Here is a 25,262-nt window from a genome sequence, read left to right as displayed (position 1 = left end):
GTAGTCACTGATAATTGGATATTAACACCAGAAAGCTCTGAACACCCCAGAAACAACTCACAGACTATATGAAGTTCAAGAAAAACAAAGGCTAAAAAATAATCAAAAATTATTATGTTAAATCTTTACACACCAAGAAAACTTTGGCCATTTCTTGGTTACATATTATTTTACATGTACTTTATGCTCATTGTAACTAGTAGGATTTTAGTGCATAGTATCAAACCTTTAAAAACTCAAGTACTGACAAAAATGTATTCATATACTTTTATGCAAAAATGGTTTTAAAATCTGTACATTTATCTCTGTTTTAAAATAAAATTATTCAATTAAAAAAAAGAACAGACATAATATGCAGTCACTGATAATTGGATACTAGGCCCAGAAAGCTCTAAATACCCAAGAAACAACTCACAGACCATATGAAGCTCAATAAAGTAAGTAAGAAAGACCGGCAGAAAGAAAAAAGAAAGGCCCAAAGTAGGAGCCTCAGTTCTTCTTACAAAAAAATAAATAAAATAAAATAAGTGTATAGCACCCTCTCAGAGTGGAGTACACCTAGACCTTAGATCATTAATAATTCAAGAGCTAAGACTATAGCCTTGTGATAATTCTTGGCATTTAAAAATCATTATGTTTAATTTTTACACACCAAGAAACTTTGACTGTTTCCATGTTATATTCTGTTCTACATGTACTTTATGCTCATTGTAACTAGTAAGATTTCAGTGCATGCTATCAAACCTTTAAAAAACATCAAGTACTGACAAAAATATATTCTTATAGTTTTATGCAAAAATTCTTTTCACATCTGTACATTTATCTCTGTTTTTTTAAATAAAGTTGTTTAATAAAAAAAAGGAATCACTCCAAGTGAATTGAGAGAGAAGCTATAGACAGAGGTTACAAATGAGCTATCAGGTATTGTGAGTGCAAGAACGTTCCCTATAGAAACCATCATAGAGGAATCCTGGAAGCACATGCAAGGATAACTGTAATCAACTAGTTGTGACTGAAAACTATTTATTGCATCACTGCTGGATTCAGAAATAGAAGCCATAGGTATATGTTATATGAAAATTTAAAGCTACCTATTAATCAGGAAATGCAAATTTTAACAAATAAGAGTTTTAATTTCAACCTATGTCTTATACCTTAGTTGCCTTTTTTATTCCAAGCCAATTCTTATAAAATTATGAGAAATGAAAGTCACTTAATAATTAGAACATGCTGGTAAATATCTATAACCCCAGCACAGGTAGGTATAGGTAGTAATATTGTGGATTTGATGTGTATTTTTTGTGCATATATAGATTTGATGTGCTATGTGCCAGTGCCCATGGAAATCAGAAAAAAAATGTGTCTGGAACTGAATATAGGGCTGGTTGTGAACTACTATATAGCTGCTGGGAACCAAATGTAGGTACTCTGTAATAGTAACATATGTCTCTTCAGTCTGGAATAGTACATACTAAAGGAATTATTTGAAATTGTGACAGAAGCCTAAGTCAATAAGCTGAAAACTCAGGGTCTACCTATTACTTTTTGGTTATCTTTAAGTTTGAAACATTTCCATCATCCTTGTATCCTCATGGCTTTTGTCTCTAAACTGAATTTCCAAGTTGTAACATTATATGCTATTGCTTACCTAATTACTTTTAGTCTTAATATCCATTTTATCTTTAAATATATACTTTTATTTGCAAACATTCTCTCTCTCTCTCTCTCTCTCTCTCTCTCTCTCTCTCTCTCTCTCTCTCTCTCTGTGTGTGTGTGTGTGTGTGTGTGTGTGTGTCAATGGGTCAATGGTGTGCACGTGATATGGAACATCTGTCGAGGTCAGCAGACAACTTGAAGGAGTTCATTTCTCCTTTTACCATGTGGACCCTGAGAACAGGCTTGGCAACAAGTAACTTTACCCACTGAAATGTCTATTCAGGGTTTAGTGCCTCCTGGTTTCATTAATATGCTATGGAGGGGGCTCTAACCATTTCACTGCTTCCGTTTTACATCTTTAAATGATCACTCTATTTTACGGATCCATATATTGTTTGTTGCACATAATACCTGGCACCCACTCATTTAAACATCTTTCTCATTAACATATGCTTTGATTTGGAATTTAAGTTTCTTAGATTTACAGTTATATTTGTAATAGAACAAAGCATTCAATAATTTAATACAGATAATAAAAAGGGCAGCAAGTGATTTCTTTCTCTAGGTATATGTAAAAGTTGCTGCCTCATGGTTCTGTCAGGGACATGTGAAAAGTTGAGCATGATTGCTTTATATAAGGTTTTTCATAGAGGTTAGAGAATTGGGAACAAAATGTTCCAGTTCCTTACAAGTAGATAGAAACTTTAAAAACAACTCAAGTTGGCGAGAGTATTAATTCAAGGATCTCAATATAGATGTACTCAACCACTCTGGAAAATGTCTATTCAGGCTTTAGTGCCTCCTGGTTTCATTAATGCCCTCTTCTTCCAAAACTAGCTCCTCAAGAGGCTGTGGAGGGGGTTATAACTGTGAACAATGGATCTTCCTGATTAAAATGATGGTGGAAAATTGCTCCTTTTACCATGTATGTGAACCACTCATTGTTGGTGTCTCTCCCTTAGTGCTCAGGCTATCTTTTTATGTGGATTTTTTCTTCTTCTCTAACAAAAAAAATATATCAGTTTTAGAGGGCAGCAAATTCAGCTCTTTCAGTAGTTCTCTTATAAGAACATATTACTAAGCCAGATGACACCCTTGCCCATAGTAGGCACTTATCATAGAATTCAGTTACTAATCGCACTCCACCAATTATTTGAAATGCACAGCTACAACCTGAATGCTCATTTCTATGGATTTAGGTAAGAGCCCCTACCTAGGATGGCATGCACTAAGAAAATCTCATACATATTATCACAACTCAAGTGACTCTTGCTGTTCTAAGGACCTGGCTGGATCGTTTGTTTGGTGCCTGGGGTGTGAAATAAAGTAACAAGGTTAAATAAATGAGGTATTATCTTTGAACACTATATAACTCATAGCACTTGCTCTCTCCAAACCTTGACACTAAGAGATAGAAACAATTTGGCTTTCTGGGACAATCCCTGTCCTTTTAAAAATGTCTGTCTGGTGAAGTTTGTGTATTTATTATTTAAGCCAATACTTGAGCTCACCTTTGTGCTTCTTTCCTTGAGGCATTTACTGCAAAGGATTTACAATAGTGAATGTATCTTTTGTCCTTTTAAAATGGCTATTTATCTTCTCTAGGACCTGTATCTCATTTCCTTGAAATACCATCTTCGGGGCTAAGGTATCCATCTCTAAGCCTCTATATGGGAAAAGAATCTTAACATCCATGACTACCAACTAGGCTTCTGTTTTCACACTTTCTACTTACGCATTCTTGTCTTAAAATGACTGCTCTCTTTTAAAGAAATTCAGGTATTTACTCTATTGTCAGGACTTATCGAAATCCGCTATCAATGTTTTAATTAAATTTTTGATAATTTCAAGCCCCTTATAAATAGAGAAGATGATGACAACATTAAGAAAATAGATTCTATGATTATATGTTTGTACAGGAGCGGGCCTACAGTATAGAGAAACAGTTCAATGAATAAGATATGGAGCACCTTTGAAGATAAATTGATGTACCTGAATGAGGAAGGGACATAAATGGTGTTCCAATCAGAAATAAAAATAATGAAGAGAAAAAATAGAATTAAAACTCATGAGCCCCAAGAAAAACAGCAAAAAAAATTCCTATATCTGAAATGCAGGAGGAACTAAAGAACAGCAGCAGCAGCAGCAGCAGCAGCAGCAGCAGCAGCAGCAATAATGTTAGAAAGATATACAGCATCCTGGTGATGAAGTCTTTGCAGCCTCTGATAAAACTCTCAAACTATTCATTGTGATCTCCATGAAACAGTGACTGTGTCTTCATTTTTTTCATATTGGATCTCCTATGACCAGTACAGTGTCTGCCTCATAGTGGGTGATAAATAAATAAATATTGGATAATAGAACATATGAAATACCAATGTAGAATAACAATTAGAAGTACATGAATTCTATGACTGGGAGTTATTTTTTAGATAAATTTCTGGTAGCAATAAGAACTAAGTATTTGGATAAAGTAGAGTAACAATAGTATAAATACTTAGGAAACCATAAAGTAGTTCTGATGATATCTAACATAATTCCTAACTGAAAAATGGATTAAAGAAATAGTTTGAAACTAAAATGAGCAGAAAAGAGGAAAGGTAAAGTTTAAGAAAAGTAATGTTTTGGGTCAGATGACTAGTAGATAGAAATATTCTTCATTTTTAATACTTTTATTAATTTAGTTTGTTCATTGGCAATCTTATACATCTATGTAATGCATTCTCAGTTTTATCACCCACCTTCTTATCGCCAGTCTACTCCTGTAAATCCTCCCATATTCCCTACAGGCTCCACTCCCATGTTTATATCTTTTTGTTTTGATTTGAAAACTGAGGGCATCTCTAAGACAATGGGTACTGAGTTATTCACTGGACACTGGTGAGGTCATCATTGGGTACACAGCTTAAGACAGTGGCTACCCCTCCCACATAATTCAGCATTAATGGTAAATTAGCAGAGATGTGTATACCCCATCAACCTCTTTCTAGCCATGACTGACTGATGGCAGGTCCATTCTTACACAGGTCCATTATAGGAAACTCTAGCTCTTATGCATCCATAAATGCAATGGCTATGTTGTACTTAACATAGCCTTTTGCTGCCACTTCTCTGCCTTCTAGCTCTTACAGTCTCCCTTTGTCTTATTTTGTAAAATTGTGTGAATCTATTTACAGCTGAGCACTCAATGATTCCTTCTAGCAATTTAGACAGTAAAAAAATGCTCTTGGTATCTATTAATTGTACAAATAATGGGTATTGTTATGACATAACATAGATGTATATAAGGTACTTTGATCAGATTCACCTCCTCTAATAACCGTCTTGTATAGACATTTCCAATTTGCCTCCTTCATATCAGTAGTGATTTCCGGCATTCATTTCCTTTATTGCTGCTGTTTTCCACATATGAGAGAAAACATGCAAGATATTTGGATCTGATGTAGTGAAGATTTGAATAAATTGCACTAAAATAAGTACATATTTGAGATGAAATGATAAGTTTAACTTTGAAGTATTTATCTGAAAATGCAGCTTGACATTAATTATAAAACAACCAACATGCTCTTTCTAAATTCATTGCTTGAAATGCCTTCAACATGTTAATGATTCTTAAATTTCAATCTCTAGACATATTTTAAAAATTCCTCATATAATATATTTGATTGTGTTTCCCTAACCGAAATCCTTTCAGATTTTTCTCACCTCCCTGCTCTTCCAACCTTAAATTCTTTCTCTCTTACTTAAAAAACAAAAGCCACAAAAATACAATAATGCAAAAAATAAGATCAAAAGAAACAAAAAGTCAATAGACAAAAATGTATACAACAAAATAATAACTCCTCCACCCTTCTATCCCTACACATACAGACAATAACAATACAAAGTCTGCTTTGTGTTGGCCAACTACTCCTGAGCATAGGGTCTGCCTCAGAGTGTGGTTGATAAAACCAGTGACACTCCGTTAGACAAAACTGATTTTCCCTTTTCCAGCAAGAATCAATTCCAAATGGCTTCCTAGTTAAGAATAGGACTTTGGTCATATCTCTTTCTCAGTGCTGTGATCCAATCTGACTTGAACCATATATGTCCTGTGCATACTGCTACAAGTCTCTGTGAGTTCATAGGTGCATCTGTAATGATCTGAATAAGAATGGCCCCCATAAGCTTATTTACTTGAATACTATGTCCCTAGTTGGTGGGCAGTTTGGGGAATGACTGAGAGGTATGTCTTTGTTTGAGGACATATATCACTAGGACCTACTCCAGGTACTCCAATTTCCCACCCCTCGTCTGTCTCTGTCTGTCTGTCTCTCTCTGTCTGTCTGCCCCCCCCCCTCTCTCTGTCTTTCTCTCTCTCTCCTCTCTCTCCCTTGTAATTGTGGGTCAAATGTAAACTGTCAGCTAATGCTCCAGTTCCATGCCCGACTTCCTGCTGCCTTGCTGCATGCCATAGTAGAAATTGTTCACCCTCTGAAACTGTAAGGACACCTCTAGTTAAATGCTTTCTTGGTTGTTTAGCCATTGTACATTGTGCCTCTCCACAGTGATAGAGCAGTAACTAAGAGAGGGTTTGGTACCAGGCACTATGGTGCTGCTATGGCAGGCCTGACTGTACTGCTTGTTGGACAAATAAGGAAAATATAGGCCTTTGGACTAAGAAAGTGATTGAACATGGTAAGTGAAGTTCAATGGGCCATGGTAGTATGCCTTTGGAAGATGTTTAGGGCAATGTGGACAGTGGAGGATCAAGAGGCTTCAGAAGAAAACAATATTAGCAACTGGAGTAGAGATAATTTTTGTGATATTTTGACAAGTAATGTGGCTGGGTTTTGGCACGTGTCCTATGACTCTGCTTGAGGATAAATTAAAGTGTTTTGGGCTAATGTTCTTTGCAGTGGAGACATTAAGGCAACTTGAAATTGTCTCCTCCATGTGGTTATTAGTAGTCACTCTTATGCACATCTATGATAAAATGATAACCCATGGCACAAAGAATCACAAAATGCAGTTTGAGTGAAAACAGAGCACAAGCAAATTCAGTGTTGGAGCCAATTCTTATGCTGAAAAAGATGAGAAGTCCCCATATGCAGCCACCAAACTCAAGCACTTTTGCTGATGCCAAGAAGTACTTACTGACAGGAAGCAGATAGAGATGCTTCCTCAGAGACTCTGCCAGATTCATACAGATACACTTGAGCATGTTTGCAGCTAATCATCAGACTGAACACGGTGACTCATTTGATGGCACTAATGAAAGGACTGAAGGAGCTGAAAGGGTTTGCAACCTCATGGGAAGAACAACATTATCAACCAACCAAACCCTCCAAAACTCTCATGGGCTAAAACACCAATCACTGAGCACACATTGAGAGACTTATGGCTCCAGGTGCATATGTAGCTGAAGATAGCAGTGTCTGGAATCAATGTGAGAAGAGGCTTTTCATCCAGGGAGGGCACGTTTTCCCAAATGTAGGGGAATGACAAGGCAATGGGGTGGAAAGGGTGATTATGAGACAGTGCACCTTTGTGAAGACAAGTAGACGGAGATGAGGGGATGGGAGATGGGTGTAGGAAGGGAATAACATTTCAAATGTAAATACAGAGAGTATCTAATAAAAATGGAAAAAGAAGAAAGGCTGAGTGCTGAAATAGAATAAGAGTGATGCCAAAAAGTGCTTGCTGAGTGGAGCCTGATATGGATGTCTCCTGAGAGGCTCTGCCAGAATCATACTGATACAGATTAAGATGTTTGCAGCTAACCATCAGACTGAGCATGGGACCCTGATATCTAGTTACAGAAAGAACTGAAGGAGCTAAAGGGGTTTGCAGCCCCATAGAAAGATCAATATCAATCAATCAGACTCCCCAGAGCTCCCAGAGATTAAACCACTACAGAGTACACATGGAGGAAACCATGGCTCCAGCTAAATATGTAAATATGTAGCAGAGGATGGTATTATCTGGCCTCAATAGGAGAAGAATCCCTTGGTCCTGTGAAGGCTCATTTTCTCAGTGTAAGTTAATGCAAAGGTGCAGAGGTGGGAGTGTGTAGGTGGGATGAAGAGCATCTTCAAAGAAGCAGGGGATGGAACTGGAAAAGGGGGATAACATTTGAAATGTAAATACATAAAGTATCCAATAAAAAAGTCTTGAAGGGAGATGGGAAAAGGGGGGCAGGATCAGGTATGTGAGGAGACAGAGGATGACGTATAGAGAGTCAGAAATTAGAACAGAGGTATGTAGCAGTGGGGGATGGGGAGCTGAGTTGTAGCCACCAGCAAGTCCCAGATGCCAGGAATGCAATAGGCTCCCAGGACCCAATGGGGATAAGATTAGATGAAATGCCAAACAAAGAGGAAAGAGAACCTGTAGAGACCATATCTAGAGGTTAGGTAAGGCCCCTGTTTGGGGGATGGGGCCACGTATTTATGTCCAAATGTGTGGAGCACATCTCTAAATGTGTGAATAATGTGTGAAGCAGAGACTGAAGGAAAGGCTATCCAGAGACTGCTCCACCTGGGCGTCCATCCCAGTCACCAAACCCAGACACTATTTCATATGACAAGAAGTGCTTAATGATAGGATCCTGATATAGCTAACTCCTGAGAGGCTCTGCTAGAGTCTGACAAATACAGATGGCAATCCTCGGGACCCCAATGAAGGAATTATGGGAAGGACTGAAGGAGCTGAAGCAGGTTGCAACCCCATAGAGAGAAAAAGTCATCAACCAACCAGACCTCCCAGAGCTCCTAGGGACTAAACAACCAACCAAAGAGTACACATGGAGCCACACATTGCTCCATTGCTCCAGCCACATATGTAGCAGAAGATGGCCTTATCTGGCATCAGTGGGAAGAAAGGCCCTTGGTCCTCTGAAGGCTCAATGGCCCAGGTCGGGGGATGTGGCAAGAACCTTCCCCTAATGAGTAAAGATTTCAGGAGACCAGTCACGGGGGGGGGGGGGGGGGGAGAAGGCCAGACTTCTTGGTTTAAGAGAGGAAGAGGGGAGGCAGGAAAAGAAACTTTCTTTTAGACTGGAAAGACTATGGAGACAACATGTAGGCAGGGAAAGCTCCCAATTCAAGTGTTGGATCCACTGGGATTTACAAAAGGATTGATAACTTGTGTATTATTACAGGACAACTTGTCTTATTTAGGTGGGCAATGTATATCATTATCAATTGGCTCTGATTTCATGGTGACATTTTGTGGGGTAAGAATTTACAGATACTAATCTAATTGATAAATTACAAGCTTCTAGAGTTTTTATTTTTGTCAAGTTACTGAGAATTGTGACAATAACCACAGGCGGCAGATGCTGGGAATATGAACGGAGTTCACAGCAGAGAGTCACAGGAGATCAGCCTTTGCTGGGGCCAAAGAGTAGCCAGCACCAATGTGGGCCTAGCCATGGAGGCAGAGAAACAGCCCAGGACAGAGTAGCAGGAGGTAGCATGGCATGGTGAATGGAAACATTTGCCATTTTCTAATATTTACCGTGACAGAGCAGGGAAGAAGGAGTATGTGCGTGGGTGGGGGAGCACCCTCATAGAAGCAGGGGAAGGGAGGGATGGGATGGGAGTTTTTCATATGAGAAACCAGGAAAAAGGATAACATTTGAAATATAAATAAGTAAACTATCCAATTAATTTTTAAAAAGAGTCTTGAAGGACTCAAGAGTAAAAGGATTCTAGAGTATTTCTCTACATATAATGAAAGCCACTGAGGTCTGTCAAGTGACTTGAGAGGCCCTGCATGGAGGCACAGAGAGACCATTGTGTGAAGCCTGAATTTTGCTGCAGAACTCATGATGCTGGAGATACCATAGCCATGAAATGTCTGCTGAGGAGAGCTGCAAACAGAAAGTAGAATAAACTCAAAGGAGAAAAGTGTGTAGTAATCAACCTAGATAGAAGATGTGGCAGACCAAAGAGTTCTATCAAGACATGCAGTTACAGGATTTGGAGTTTGCCAGACTGGGTTTTGATCTTGCTTTGTTCCAGAATTTTTTTTCCAGGCTCCCCTTTCTTCCTTTTAGAATGGTAATGTGTCACACTGTATGCTGCAAGTATGTAATTTGCTTTTTCAAGGAGTTACATTAAGAGACTGTCATCTCAAAAGAGACTTTGGATTTTTAGACTGTTTTGAGTATGACAAGGACTATAGAACTTTGAACGTTGGATGTATTTTTTTTTAAATTATGAGTCCAAGCTTATGGGGGCAAGGTAGTGAAATGTAGTAATTTGAACTAAAACGACCCCCATATGCTCATATATTTGGAAGTTTGGTTCCTGCTCTTGGTTTTGGGAAGGATTAAGAGATGTGCCCTTATTAGAGGAACTGTATCACTGGGTGTGGGCTTTGAGGTTTCAAAAGCTCACAGTAAGTTCAGTTTCTTTCTCAGCACTGTGGTTGTAGATCAGGTATAAACTCTTAGTCATTGCTACTGCACAATGCCTGCTTGCTTGTTGCTGTCTTCATAACCAGGATGATCACTTACTTTCTAAAACTGTAAGCAATCTCCCAATTAAATGCTTTGTTTTATAACTTGTTTGTTCATGCTTATGGATGTTGATTCATATAGAAAAATAAGTATGACATCAGTCCTACTATGTCTGAAAAATGTTGTTTCCTTGGATTCATCCATGATCTCTGGCTCTTACAACCATTATATTTCCTCTTCAGCATAGATACCAGACACATTGCATTTAGGCTTGAGTTATCCTAAGTCTTTTATTCTATGTACATTGTCTAGGATGTGTGAGTCTCTATTGATTACAATCTACTGCTACTGCTCCTCTGATGAGGGTTGAGAGACACAGATTTATAGGTATATGTATATGACATTAAGGATAATTTGATTGCTGTATTCCTTAGCAGATTAATAGTATTAGGTTTTTCCCTAGGCCTTTACCCTATCTAGTCTTACGTTCTTGTCCACAGTAGCAATATCAGGTATAGGTTCCATCTTATGAAATGGACATTTTAAAAACAATTTATTGGATATTCTCTGTTTTTACATTTCAAATGTTATACCCCTCCCCTGCACTAGTTGCTCTCCTCACCCTTAATGTGTTTCCATGAAGTTACTCTCTCTCCCAATCACACCTCTCTACCTCAGTGCCTTGGCTGATGATGAAGTTCTTCCCATGAGGGTGCAAATTTTTCTGCTACTTTAGTCCTTTCTCTAGCTTTTTCATTAGAGTCCCCATGTTCAGTCTGATGTTTAGCTGTAAGCATCCTCATCTATATCTGTATGACATTAAGAGAGCCGCTGAGGAGACATCCATGTCTGATTCCTGCAAGTAAACACTTCTTGACATCAGCAATAGTGCTTGGGTTTGGTGGCTGCATATGGGGTGGTTCTCCAGGTGAGGCAGTTTCTGTAGATCTTTTCTTCAATCCCTGTTCCTTGATTTGTCCTTGTAGTTGCTCTTCTGTTTTGTTTTTCCTTCTAAGAAGGATTGAGGAATCCACATTCATGAGTTTTCTTATATGACTGGGTTACCTCACTCAGAATAAGAGCTTCAAGTTCCACCCATTTGCTTAGGAATTCCATGAACTCATTGTTTTTAATAGCTGAGTAGTACTCCATTGTGTGTGTGTGTGTGTGTGTGTGTGTGTGTGTGTGTGTGTGTGTGTGTGTATCTCACAATTTCTGAGTCCATTCCTCTGTTGAGGGGTATCTGGGTTCTTTCCAGCTTCTGGCTATTATGAATAAGGATGCTATGAACATTGTTGAGCATGTGATCTTATTAGATCTTGGAGCTACTTTTGGGTATATGCCCAGGAGTGGTAAAACTGGCTCCTAAGATAGCACTATGTCTAATTTTCTGAGGAACCGCCAGACTGATTTCCAGAGTGGTTGCACCAGTTTACAATCCTACCAACAGTGAGGAGTGTTCCTCTTTCTCCACATCCTAACCAGCATCTGCTGTCACGTGTGTTTTTTGATCTTAGACATTCTGACTGGTGTGAGGAGAAATCTTTGGGTTGTTTCAATTTGCATTTCCCTGATGATTAGGGATTTTGAGCACTTCTTTAGGTGCATCTCAGCCATTCAATATTCCTCCATTGACAAGTCACTGTGTAGCTCTCTACCCCATTTTTAATAAGACTTTTTTGATTCTCTATTATATAGCTTCCTGAGTTACTTGTATATATTGGATTCTAGCCCTCTATTAGATATAGGGTTGTTAAAGATTTTTTTCACAATACATTGGTTGCCATTTTGTCCTTTTGTCAGTGTCCTTGTCCTTACAGAAGCTTTGCAATTCCATAAGGTCTTATTTATCAGTTCTTGATCTTAGAGCATAAGCCATTGGTGTTCTGTTCAGGAATTTCCCCCTGTGCCTGTTTGTTCTAAGCTCTTCCCCACTTTCTGTTCCATTAGTTTTTGTGTACCTGGTTTTATATGGAGCTCTTTGATCCACTTGGACTTGAGTTTTGTACAAGGAGATTAGAAGAGATAGATTTGCATTCTTCTGCATGCTGCCTGCCAGTTGAATCAGCACCATTTGTTGAAGAGGCTGTAATTTTTCTATTGCAGGTTTTTAATTCCTTTGTCAAAGACCAAGTGACCATAGGTGTGTGGGTTCATTTTTGGGTCTTCAATTCTATTCCATTGGTCTGCATGCCTGTATATGTACCAATACCATGCAGTTTTTTTTTCACAATTGATCTGTAATACAGCTTGAGGTCAAAGATGGTGATTCCCAGGGAAGTTATCTTGTTGTTTAGAATGGTTTTTGCTATTCTGGATCTTTTATTATTCCAAATGAATTTGCAAATTGTTCTTTCTAACTCTATGAAGAATTGAGTTGGAAGTTTGATGGGGATTGCATTGAATTTATAGATTGCTTTTGGTAAGATGTCCATTTTTATCATGTAGATCCTTCCAATCCATGAGCTTGGGAGATCTTTCCATCTTCTGAGGTCTTCTTCACTTTTCTTCTTCAGAGCTTGGAAGTTCTAGTCATATAAATTCTTTACTTGCTTGGTTACGGTCACACCAAGATATTTTATATTCTTTGTGGCTATTGTGAAGGGTGTCGATTTCTATCTCAGCCCATTTGTCCTTTGAGTAGAGGAAGGCTACTTATTTGCTTGAATTAATTTTATATCCACCCACTTTGCTAAAGGTGTTTATCAGCTGTAAAAGTTCCCTGGTAGATTTTTTAGGGTCAGTTAAGTATACTATCATATCATCTGCAAATAGTGATATTTGACTTCTTCCTTTCTAATTTGTATCACTTTGACCTCTTTTTGTTGTCTTATTTCTCTGGCTAGTACTTCAAATACTATATTGAATAGGTAGGGAGACAGTAGACAGCCTTGTCTAGTCCCTGATTTTAGTGGGATTGTTCAAGTTTCTCACCATTTGCTTTGACGCTGCCTACTGGTTTGCTGTATATTGCTTTCACTCTGTTTAGGTATGGGCCTTAGATTCCTGCTCTTTTCAAGACTTTTAACATGAAGGGTGCTGAATTTTGTTAAATGCTTTCTCAGAATCTAGAGAGATAATTATACGATTTTTTGTGTGTTTGTTTATGTAGTGAATGACATTGATGGATTTCCATATATTGAACCATCCTTGCATTCCTGAGATAAAGCCCACCTGATGCTGGTGAATCATTGCTTTGATGTGTTCTTGGATTCGGTTTGCAAGAATTTTATTGAACATTTTTCCATCAATGTTCATGAGGGAAATTTGTCTAAAGTTCTCTTTCTTTGTAGGATCTTTGTGTGGTTTAGGAAAGAGCCTAATTGTGGCTTCAAAGAATAAGTAGGGTAGTATTTCTGTTGTTTCTATATTGAGGGATAGTTTTGAGAGTACTGGTATTGGGTCTTCCATGAAGGCCTGATAGAGTTCTGCATTAAACACATTAAGTGATGGGCTTTCTTTTTGGTTGGGAGCTTTTTGATGACTGCTTCTATTTCCTTAGGGGTTATGGGGCTGTTTAGATGGTTTATCTGATCCTAACTTAACTTTGATATATGGTATCTGTCTAGAAAATTGTCCATTTCCTCTAGATTTTTCTAGTTTTGTTGCATATAAGCTTTTGTAATATGATCTGGTGATTTCTTAAATTTCCTCAGTTTCTGATGTTATGTCTCCCCTTTCATTTCTGATTTTGTCAATTTGGATACTCTCTCTGTGCTCTCTGGTTAGTCTGACTAAGGGATTATCAATCTTATTGACTTTTCTCAAAGAATCATCTTTTGGTTTTGTTGATTCTTTGTATAGTTCCTTTTTCTCTATTTGGTTCATTTCTGCTCTGAGTTTGATTATTTCCTATGTTCTACTCCTCTTGGGTGTATCTGCTTCTTTTTGTTCTAGAGCTTTCAGTTGTGAGGTCAAGTTGTTAGTGTATGCTCTCTCCATTTACTTTTTGGAGGAGCGTAGTGCTATGAGTTTTCCTCTTAGCACTGCTTATTGCTTTCATTGGATCTCATACGTTTTGGTATGTTGCCACTTCATTTTCATTAAATTCTAAGAAGTCTTTGATTTCTTTCTTTATTTCTTCCTTGACCAAGATGTCATCGAGTAGAGCATTGTTTAACTTCCATGTGTATGTGGGCTGTTTTTTGTTGTTGTTATTGAAGACCAGCCTTAGTCCATGGTGAGCTGATAGAATGCATGGAATTATTTTTATCTTCTTGTTTCTTTTGAGGCCTGCTTTGTGACTAACAATATAGTCAATTTTGGAGAAGGTGTCATGAGGTGCTGAGAAGAAGGTATATATTTTTTTTAGGATTAAATATTATAGATGCCCTTTAAATCCATTTGTTTTGTACCTTCTGTTACTTTCACTGGTCTCTGTTTAGTTTCTGCATCCATGATTTGTACATTGATGAGAGTGGGGTGTTGAAGTCTCCTAGTATTATTGTGTGTGGTGTAATATATGCTCTGAGCTTTAGTAGAGTTTCTTTTATGAACGTGGGTGCTCTTGTATTTGGAGCATAGCTTTTCAGGATTGAGAGTTTCTCTTGATAAAATTCTTCTTTGATGTGTTAAAACTGTCCTTTCTTGCCTTTTTTGATGACTTGTGATTGAAAATCTACTTCATTCGATATTAGAATGGCTACTACAGCTTGTTTCTTGGGGCCGTTTGCTTAGAAGTTTCTTACCCAACTTTTTACAGTGAGGTAGTAACTGTCTTTGTTGCTGAGATGAGTTTCATGTATGCAGCAAAATGCTGGATACTATTTCCGTATCCAGTCTGATAGTCTTTGTCTTTTTATTAGAGAATTAATTCCATTGATGTTAAAAGATATTAAGGAATAGTGATTGTTGTTTTCTGCTATTTTTGTTGTTACAAATAGAATTATGTTTGTGTGATTGTCTTCTTTGGTGTTTGTTTCAAGAGGATTAATTTATTGATTTTCCTAGGGTAAAGTTTCCCTCTTTGTGGTGGTATTTTTCTTCTATTATCCTTTGTAGGACTTGATTTGTGGACAGATATTGTGTAAATTTGTTTTGTCCTGGAACATCTTGGTTTCTCCATATATGGCAATTGAAAGTTTTGCTAGATATAGTAACCTGGGCTGGAACTTGTTTTTCCTTATGGTCTGTATGATGTCAGTCCAGGATCATCTAGCTTTCATAGTCTCTGTTGAAAAGTCTGGTATAATTCTGATTGATCTTCCTTTTTATGTTACCTGTCCTTTTTCTCTTACTGCTTTTAGTATTCTTTCTGTGTTTTGAGCATTTGTTGTTTTTTTTACTATTATGTGTCAGAAAAATTCTTTTCTGGTCCAGTCTAATTGGGGTTCCGTAGTCTTCTTGTAAGTTTATCGTCATCTCTTTTCTTAAGTTAAGGAATTTTTTTCTATAATTTTGTTGTAGATATTTATTGTGCCTTTCAGTTAATATTCTTCAACCTCTTCTATACCTTTTATCCTTAGAGATGGTCTTCTCATTGTGTCCTGGATTTCCTGGATGTTTTGATTTAGAATCTTTTTGATTTTTGCATTTTTTTTCTTACTGTTGTGTCAATGATTTTTATGTTATCTTCTGGTCCAGAGAGTCTCTTCTCCTTCTTGTGTATTCTACTGGTGATTCTAGCATTGCCTTTTGATGTCTTTTATATGTTTTCCAATTTCAAAGTTGACTTCTTTAATTTTTTCTTCATCATTTCTATTTCTGTTTTCAGTTCCTTCACCTGGTTGGCTGTTCTTTCCTTAATTCCTTTAAATGATTTTTATGTTTCTTCTATAAAAGTTTCAATTTGTTTTCTTGTATTCTCCTGGTTTCCCTATACTTCCTTACATGTGTTATTTATGTCCTTCTCAAAGGTCTCCATCATCATTGTCATGTATGATTTTAAGTCTAAATCTTGTTTTACTGGTGAGTTGGAATATCCATTCTTTGTGATGGTGGGAAAACTGGGTTCTGATGTTGCCACCTTGTCTTGGTTTCCATTTCTTAGAGTCTTGTGCTTGGCTCTTGCCATCTTGTTATAGGTGATCTTGTTTTCCCTTACTGGAGCTTGTCTTCCTTGTGGCCCATGGACTCCAGAGGAAGATTGTTTCTGGATGTTCCTTTCTCAGGGTAGATTGTGAATTCTGATGGCAGAGCCCAGTCCTGATGCATCTGGGCCCTGTCTGGCCTTGGACTGGAAGTGTGTTCTCCTAGGCTGTTCTGCTGCTTGAACTGCGAGATTTCTAGGTGGTGTCTCCTGGGGTAGAACATGGGCAGAAGTATTTGTCTCACCATTTTGCTTAGGATGGAAAGTGCTTCTGCAGCACTACAAAGCTCCCAGGGACCTGAGGGTGGGTCGGACGCTGGTTCTGATGTAACTCTGGAATGAGCTCTAAGTATATTAAAATTGTTTTGCTTTCTTTGTGTTGCTGTTGTATTTGTTTATTTGAAGGTAAGTTGCTGCTGGAGGTTGCAGGGTTTGTAACTGAGTGATATTGATTAATGGATTTCTCCTCCACTAGAATGCAGAGTACCTTCTAAGCAACATGAATGTTAGACAATTGGAGTAAATCTTCTAATTCAACACCAACCTGACTTTTTCATGTTTATTGACATAAGTAAGACGTTTTTTTTTAAATCAGCAATAAGACATTATTTATGATAATTGTTGCTCTATTAATGGTAACCAAAAACTGGAAATAGCAAAGATATTCATCAACTGACAAATAATGAAATGTGGTACAATTTTACAGTGGAAAGTTATTCACCTATTAAGAAAAGTGTGGGTGTGAGATTTTTAAGATTTCAATATATATGTTATAGTCCACGTAACTATAGAGATTTAGGTACTTAGTAATAGTCCAGGAAAGAAGAGAGCATTTCCCACGGCAAGGGGAAGAGAACGATAGTATTAATGGAGAGACAAACAGGGACCTAAAATAGGAGGTTTAAATAGTGAAAGCAAGAGGAAATAAAAAGAATGTGGGAGGGACAACGAACACCAAAAGTCTTCTGAAAAATCAAGTGGAAACCTACTCCTGGAGAAACTTCCTAAATATATATGCAAACATAAAATTAATTCAATGGAGTCACCACATAATGGAAAAGACCATGAAAAACTAGACATGCCACCAATGAAAAACCCTGCTGCGCTGGAAATGTATTACATCCCATTGAATAGTTGTCCAAGGGATAACAGGGAAACTCCTTTTCCCCCACCAGGCATCACAGACTACTGCCAATGGTATTTGTTATTCACTGGACACATTACTTGGCCAGAATTCCAGGCATAGATTTACAACTACTATTAAATGACTTCACTTAGAGTTTGATAAATATCTCAACATAAAATGGTTAAAATGTTATACTTGAATATGATCCCTAATTTCTTTTTTCACTTAGTCTTTCTGAGCTTAGAAAAAAGGTATCATATTCCTACAGTTGCTCAAAATTTTGTAGTGAAAATCTTTTGATGCTTACAGTCAATTAAATAGGTAGCCACCATATAATTTTCAAAGTATAGCTAAAATTTACTACATTGATGTCAAAGTGTTGTCACCATTCTATGATTATCATTATTCTTTCATATTCCTTTTCCTGTGGTTAGAATAACAAGTTATAACAAATAGAGAACATTGAAATTATACATTTTATTGTTGTATCATGTTAATGGTCAAAACTGCAAGACAGAATTTCACTGAGTTGAAATTAAGGTAGAAACTAGGATATACATCCTATAGAGTGTATAGGGAAATTTGGTTTTGCCTTTTGACAGCATTTACAATTAAGTCTTGGAATATCTTGGTTTCCCATGTTGCTATAAAAACCATATTGTATCTACTGAGGTCTGTTTTATGATGCACTATATGGTCAATATTGGAGAAGGTGCCATTCATGCAGTACTGAGGAGAAGGTATATTCTATTTTGTATCATGAAATATTCTATAGATGTCTGTTAAATCCATTTCGTTCATAACTTCTGTTAGTTTCCCTGTGTCTCTGTTTAGTTTCTGCTTCAATGATCTGTCCATTGATGAGAGTGGGTTGGTGATGTCTCCTAGTATTATTGTGTGTGGTGTAATATATGCTTTGAGTTTTAGTAGAGTTTCTTTTATGAATTTGGGTGCCTTTGTATTTGGAGTATAGATGTTCAGGATTGAGAAATCATCTTGATAAAATTTTCCTTGATGAGTAAAAATTGCCCCTTTAAGCTTTTTTGATGACTTTTGGTTGAAAAACTATTTTAGTCAATTATAGGATGGCTACTTCAGCTTGTTTCTTGAGACCATTTACTTGGGAATATTTGTCCCAATCTTTTACTCTGAGGTAGTGCTTATCTTTGTTGCTGAGATAAGTTTCCTGTATGCAGCAAAATGTTGAATCTTGTTTACATAGCCAGTCTCATAATCTATATCTTTTCATTGGGGAATTGAGTCCATTGATGTTAAGAGATATTAAGTAATAGTGATTGTTGTTTACTGTTATTTTTGTTCTTAGAGGTAAAATTATACTTGTGTGCTTTCCTTTGTTGGAGTTGTTTGCAAGAAGATTAAGTTCTTGTTTTTCCTGAGTTGTAGTTTTCCTCTTTGTGCTGGAGTTTTCCATCTATTTTCCTTTGTAGGGTTGGATTTATGAACAGATATTGTGTAAATTTGCTTTTGTCCTGGAATATCTTGGTTTCAACATCTATGATAACTGAGAGTTTTGGGGGATATAGTATCCTTGACTGGCATTTCTTTTCTCTTTTGGTCTGTGTGGTGTCAGTTCAGGATATTCTAGCTTTCATACTCTCTGCTGAGAAGTCTTTTGTCATTCTGAATGGTCTGTCTTCATATGTTACCTGTCCGTTTTCCCTTCCTGCTTTTACTATTCTTTGTTTTGAACATTTGATGTTTTGACTATTATGCATCAGGAGGGGTTTCTTTTCTGCTCCAATCTATTTGGAGTTCTGTAGGCTTGTTTTATGCTGATGTTTATCTCATTCTTTAGGTTAGCAAAGTTTTTTTCTATAATTTTGTAAAAGATATTTACTGGGCATTTTAGTTGGGAGTCTTTGCTCTCTTCTACATCTATTTTCTTAGGTTTGGTCTTCTCATTGTGTCCTGGATTTCCTGGATGTTTTGTGTTAGAAGATTTTTGATTTTTGCATTTTTTTCTGACTGTTGTATCAATGGTTTTTATTATGTCTTCTACTGGTGAGATTCTCTCTTCCATCTTTGTATTCTGTTGGTTATTCTTGTGTCTATGAGTCCAGGTGATTTTCCTAGGTTTTCCAACTTAAGGGATGTCTTCATTTGTGATTTCTGCATTGTTTTTATTTTTGTTTTCAATTCTTTCACTTGTTTTGTTGTGCTTTCCTGTAGCTCTTTAAGTGATTTTTTTGTTTTTTGTGTTTTCTCTTTTAGGGCTTCAACTTATTTCCATGTGTACTCCTGGCTTTCCTGTACTTCTTTAAATGTGTTATTTATGCCCTTCTCAAGGACCTCCATCATTACCATTATGTATGATTATAAGTCTAAATATTAGTTTTGTTTTGAGTTTTTTGTTTTTGTTTTTGTTTTTTGTTGTTGTTTTTGTTTTTGTTTTATTTATTTTTTTGTGAGTTGGGATATCCACAATTTGTTGTGGTGGGACAAATGGGTTATGATGTTGCCAGGTTGTATTGGTTTCTGTTCCTTAGATTCTTCTTGCCTCTTGTCATCTTACTATCAGCAGTGATAAGTGTTCTTGTAGTCTCTGACTTGAGCCTCTCTTTTTTGAGGTCTGTGGGCATGGGGGCTCCTGAGGGAGATCGTTCATGGGTGTTTAGCTCTCTGAGTAGGCTGTGAGTTCTGCTCCAGTTGGCTGTCTCTGGGTTTTGTCCTGAACAGTCAGTTCCCAGGCAGCCTGAGCTACCTGTGACCTGAAAGTTCTGGGCAGTCTCTCCCCGATAGTCATTAGAGACAGAGTGTGGATATACCCATGAGCTGAGGAGTGAGGGTGCTTCTGCAGCTCCTTTGGGTGCCCAAAAATCTGCAGCAGGCTGTCAGTCCTGATGAAATTCAATTTCCATACTTCAAAATCCTTAAATTAGTAACATGCATATATACTCTTTTAAAATATTCACAAGTTTCAGATATTAGAATCTGAATATATTTTGATAACTTCAACCTAGTTCAATGAGTCAGAGGTATTCATCACTGGTTTAGTACTTGCCTAGCATGCATAAGTTCTCTAGATCAATTCCTGGCACTACAAAACACATATTTTATACAAGTGTTGTATATAAATATTGTCAACATATGTGTTAAAAAGCTTCAAAGAATGCCCAGTGAATAAAAGTTCTCTTAAAATGACATTGGGAAAACTGATCTTTTTATCATAATACACATAAAATCTGCTCAAGATGGATTACATTTTTGTCTAGAAATTAACCATGTCTAAACCATTTATTTACTCCAAACTGTGTACCTGTATGAAAACACTATTACTGGAGTCTAAAGTGATGGTTCAGAAGTTAAGTGCACCTATCCATTCTTCCAGAAGACCTAAGTTAAATTCCAAGAACCCACATTGGGCAATTCATAACAATCTACCTCTAATTTCAGGTGATCCAATGTCTACTTCCTGATTGTATGAGTAACTGTGTACATAAAATTTATACATACTTACTTACACACATATACAATAAAATAAACTTTAGTAAATATAGTGTTTGCCTACACTATCCTCATGCTACATGCTCTCCTCCAATATTCAGTTATAAGAAACCTCCTTAGTTAAGCAAATCACTCATTCATCCATTATGTAAAAATTTACTGAGTGTATATTTTATGTTGGATATCAAAGAATCTAAGGTCTATGAGTAATTACATTATTATTTTATGTCTTATGGGGTTGGATCTTTATGTTGATGAAACATAAGCAGAATATGAATGAGAATGAATCTCCACATAGTGTGAATACCAAGAATATTACCAATGTCCTTGCACCTAATGATTTGCTATTGTTCCCTAAACTTTGGATGTGACTGTGATAAAAAAGAGAACTGCTTTAGAAAATTGGACTTGAATTAAAACCTAGAATCTCTTTATAACAACTATGTATCTAATACAAATTACTTCCACTTTTGTTACTAAATTTCTTCAACTCTAATGAAATTTTCTGTGAGGAATAATATATGCTTATCCTAAAGGATGGAACTGTTGGGAGATGTAGCCTCTTTGGAGTAGGTGTGGTCTTGTGGGTATGGGCTTTAATAATTTGTCCTAGCTGTGCAGGAGTTAATCTTCCACTGGCAGCCTTCAGATGAAGATGTAGAACTCTTGCTCCTCATGTACCATGTCTGCCTAGATGTCGCCATGCTCATGTCTGGATAATAATAGACTGAACCTCTTAATCTGAAGCCAGCCCCAACTAAATACTGTATTTTGTAAGATTTGCCTTATGCCATGGTGTCTGTTTACAGCAGTAAAACACTAGCTAAGACACTTATGTGGAGAATTCAAAGCAGAAACTATAGATAAACACTTATTACTGGTTTACTGTCTTGCTCATACTTGACCAGCTTTCTTACATAGCCCAAGATCATCTATCTGCCTAAGAATGGAGTCACATATAGTAGGCAAGACACTCTGACCTCAGTCAACAAGCAAGACAATCCTTTACAGACATGGCAAAAGACAAATCTCATGTATGTAATCCTTCAATTGAGACTCTCGTCTCAAAAGACTTTAGAATTTACCAAGATGACAGTTAAATAGAACAAGGACATTCTATTACTTGTTAACCTGAAGCACAACACTTGGCTCTGTATACTTGAAGTATTTTATCCCCATGTTAATATCATTACACAAAACATAGCACAACTTTAAAATTCTTATTTATTTAAAAATGTGACATCTTTAAAATCATCAAGTTATTTTTTTAATCTAGTTTCTTAACATGGGTTCCAATAAAAATTTAAAAAATCCCTTACTTTTTTTCAAAATTTAAGAACTAGGGTATAAACAATCACAGTTGAGCAAAACAAAAAATAATTTGTAACTCAGTGTCAGTCATCTGAGATGCAGTGTCTTGTGGGCTTAAGCAGTTGAATATATCCAACTCCTCCATTCACAACCTGCATAGATTTTTCTCCTACACTCGAGTAAGCTCCACTTTATACCTGTAGCTGTACTTGGTGAATATTTCATGATACTGGAACGTTCAATATCCTGGTGTCTGTTGCAAATGAAACTGTACCTTCACAAATAGTCTTTCTTGGCTTCAGTTCAGGGACTTTAACACTGTAACGTAGTCCCAAGTTCCTCCTTCCCCACCTTACATCCACAATCCTTCATCTTTCACACAGTGAAAAGCAGATACATGTAGGTAACCGTTCTATCTGTTCATCTGCCTGCTTGTGATGCAGCTTTTGTACCCCTGACTCCCAGTTTTTGTTTGCTAACTTTGAGGAAACACTTTTCATAAGATTTCACCTCAATGATGCTTAGGTCTTAATAAACACACCTGATCTTTTAGACCAAGTTGACCAGCATCTATTGTCCTAGAGAAGCAAAGGTTTCACCTTAGTGGTACTGAGCTCTTGTTAACGACAACTGATTTCTTTAAGACTCAGCTGACTAGAAACACATTTTTTTTTGTTTTATTTCAAAATTGATTCTTCTTGCTTTCATTACTCCCTGACCACAGTTTTCCTTCCCACTTCTCTTACTAGGTTTCTCTTGATTCACCTTCCCCCATATCTACTGCCCCTTCATTTCACTTCATAAATGAGTAGACCTCCAAATGACAACTGCCAAACAGGTCAAAACAAGATACAATAAGACAAATCAAAAGTACTCATACTGAGACTGAACAAGACAACTCAATAGCAGGGAAAGAGTCTCAAGGACAGGGAAGAGTCAGAGGTACATGTGTTCACACTGTTAAGTCTCATAAAAACACCAAGCTAACAACCATTGCAGAAGCACAGTAGACTTGGTGCAGACACCTGCAGACCCAATGTTTTACCATTTCAGTTTCTGTGAGCCCATATGCACCCTGTTTAATTGATTCATTAATTCCTTTTTTATTGGGGTCTTTCATACCCTCCAACTTCTAGAATCTTTCGTCTCCTGTATTTACAGGATTCCCCAAGATCCAAGGAGGGAAGACTCAACAGAGAACTCAAATTTAGACTCATTCACTGCATAATATCTGGCTGTGGGTTTCAGCAGGTAATTCCATCTTCTGGACAAATAAGTCTCTCAAATGGCAACTGGACTTGGCACCAACATATGAATATAACAGAATATCATTAGGACTCATTTTATTGATGTTTTCTTATTCTATTTGACTAATCATGATTGGTTCCATCCTAAATCTCTGGACTATCTAGTCTCTGGTTCTTGATTCTTGGACACCCTCACAAAGCCCTGAAATTAAATAAATCATTGTTTGGCTACATGCACAAGTTCTGTACCATGTTTGCCCCAGCACATCTAAAATGCAGGACAAATTGTAGGTTAAGAGTTTTGTGGCTGGGTCGGTGTCTAGATTTCTCCTTAAATGGCCTGCAGAATACCTTCTTGTACCAAAGGGACTAAAAGACAGGAGTGGAGGATCTATGCAGGCATTAGCACGACCTCTTTACCTTTAATGAGCTGTGTAGATGTTGTCCTATCAGTTTTCAGAGAGTGATCATTTGTCTTACCACTAGCCTCAGTGGTATAGAGATCTCCGTGGAACCCACTTGGCCAACAACTAAACTAAATGCAATCAGCTCCACCACTAGATGTCTCGCCTGGCTAGAAAGAATGACCAGTTCAGACTCCATATCTTCCGTTACTAGGAGTCCTCACTGGGATCACCCTCATAGATTCCAGGAAGTTTCCACTACACTAGGTTTTCACACCCCTGTATGCTCTCCAATCTCAGCTGTCTCTTCCCACACTATCTCCTTCCATCACTTACTCCCACATGATCCTTCCTACTCCAGTGCACACTTTCTCCTGTGCACTGACAAAATTTATTCAACTTTCACTTTTGAAAGGGGTTCGTGTGTCCTTCCTAGAGCCCTTCTTGTTATTTAGCACCTCTGGGTCTGTGAATTGTAGCATGATTATCAATTGTGTATCAGCTAATATCTAGTTATAAGCAAATGCATACAATCTTTGTATTTCTATGTCTGAATTATGCCATTCAGGATGATTTTTTTTTCTGGTTGAATCCATTTTGCCTACAAATTTCATGATGTCATTTTTGAAAACAGCTTAATAATACTCCATTGTGTAAATGTAGCTTTTTCTTTATCCAATTTCACATTTTCTGTATCTAATCTTCTCTTAAGGGATATGTAGTTTTAGCTATTAATGTTATCTAGTATTTAGCTATAATCCGGCTATTATAAATAAAATTTCTATAGAAGAACATATTTGAGCAGATATCTTGTATTAAGACTGAGCATCCTTCAGATACATGCCAGAGTTCTGTAGCTAGATCTTGACATAGTTCAATTTCCAGTTTTCAGAAGAAGTACCATATTAGTTTACATAGTGGCTGTACAAGTTTATAATCCCATCAGCAGTGAAGAAGTGTGCTCTTTGGCCCACATCCTTGCCAGTATGAAGTATCACTTGTGTTATTGATCCTGGTAGGTATAAGTTGGCACTTCAAATTAGTTTTGATTTGCATTTCCCTAATGGCTGAGGATATTTTTCGGACATTCTAGATTCCTTTGTATAGAGCTGTAGCCCATTTTAAAATTGGATTATTTGTGGTTTTGATAACTATTTGCTAGGGCTCTTTATGTATTTTGGGTATTGGATCTCTATGTGGAGTTGGTGAAAATCTTTTTTCATTCTATAGACTGCCTGTTTCTCTGAATGACAGTGTCCTTTGCCTTACAAAAGTTTTTCAGTTTTATGAGGTTCAGTTTATTAATTGTTGATCTTAGTGCCCGAGTAATCAGTGTTCTGTTCCTAGAACTCATCTCCTATGCCAATGCATTCAAGGCTCTTCCACAATTTCGCTTCTGTCAGGTACAGTATGTCTGGTTTTATGTTGAGAATTTTGAACCACTGGACTTGAGGTTTCTGCAGGATTATAAATATGGATTTATTTGCATTCTTCTACAAGCTCTAAGAAAACCTAAAGAGATGTGGGTGACAGACTGAGAAATAAATGAAGATTCTTCCCAGATAAGACTATGTGGGTA

The sequence above is a fragment of the Micromys minutus genome (assembly GCF_963924665.1).
Source record: "Micromys minutus genome assembly, chromosome: X".
Classification (NCBI taxonomy): Eukaryota; Metazoa; Chordata; class Mammalia; order Rodentia; family Muridae; genus Micromys; species Micromys minutus.
Note: the sequence above shows the minus strand (reverse complement) of the source record.